We start from the raw sequence: 1431 nt of genomic DNA, 5'->3' as shown, positions 1-1431 counted from the left end.
CGTACGTTACTTGTGCGCCGCCTTTTAACAGAATATTCGTCACTAATGTTAATCTCCGTTTCAAATGGATTAAAACGATGACGAAGAGTAGGATTACCAATAGTAAGCCACCAATGACCAGTCCGACAATAAGTCCAATGTTTGATGTTTGTGGTGGAGGGACAACGACCACAGACATTGTATTAGTAGAGAATACCTTTCCTGCAAGATTGCAGACTGCGCATGCGTAGTCGCCCGCATCGACAGGGGTGACAGAATCTTTCTCGTACGTTTTGTTGGCTTTTGCTGGGATAACAGTTCCGTTATGAAGCCATGAATAACTTGGCTCGGGGTTTCCGTCTGCGTTACAGAGCAGCCACAGCGCACTGCCGTGGTTGACAGTCATAACGCCTGCCTGACTGTCACCGCTTACTCTGACTCCTCCAATGTAAATAACATTAAGCCGAACATCGGCTGACAGTGACTGGAATGATTCGTGAATGTCAACATGACAGGCAAGTATTTTATCGTGATCATCAGCGGTAAACGTACGCGTCAGTTTGCTGTACGCCGTTATAGTTCCATCAACTTCACTGACATGTAAAGTATTAGCTCCGTCTAGAGATGTATCACCAAGCTTCCATGTTACAGTTCCTCCCGGAAAGCCTTTACTTGTAGTGCAGCTAACCTCAATGGATCCTGCAAGTATCGTCATATTACCGTCTACATTATTACCGTCTATCGTCATTGTGACATTCGTTGCTGGCACTAACACAGTCACATTCAACTTGTTAGTTGACATGTATTCTCCAAACACACTAGTTGCTATACACGCGTACACTCCACTGTGTTTAAGCTCAACTCGCTCGATCACCACCTCGTCGCCTGCAGCTTGTATCCCCTGGTCGTCGTGCAACCACGTGTAAGATGGTTCTGGATAGCCGTCAGCATTGCAGCGTAGAATCAGCTTCTCTGCCTCGATAATAATGACGTCATCATCACTGGAGTTGTTGCTGGTGATGATGGTCACTGTGTCTGCCATGTACAAAATCACGGTTAACACTTCTTCGGGTAAACCTTGGTGAATGAAGTTATGACAACGAAGTTCTTTGTCAATGTCTTCCGTTGAAAACCTGTGACTCAGGATACTTTTTGCTGTAAATGTCTTGTCTCTTGAACCCGCTTCCTCTGTTTGACTGGAGTCGGCCGTAATATCATCAGCATTCAGCCACCAGGTGATGCTAGCTGCTGGATTACTGCTGTCTGATACACACGAGAACTGTAGCGTTCCATCCGGTGATGAAGAGCTGTCTATAAGAGACATGACAACCGACTGTGGTGACACAAGCACAGTTAGATAACCCTTGTCAGATGAAGGGCCGCTCCCCGGCACGCCCGCGGCATCCTGCCATACACAATGGAACTCTGCGTCATCTTTCTCAACTCTCACGT

The sequence above is a fragment of the Priapulus caudatus genome, unplaced genomic scaffold, assembly GCF_000485595.1.
Source record: "Priapulus caudatus unplaced genomic scaffold, Priapulus_caudatus-5.0.1 Scaffold1745, whole genome shotgun sequence".
NCBI classification, from domain to species: Eukaryota; Metazoa; Priapulida; class Priapulimorpha; order Priapulimorphida; family Priapulidae; genus Priapulus; species Priapulus caudatus.
The sequence above is the reverse complement of the archived record's forward strand: the minus strand, read 5'-3'. Positions refer to the sequence as shown.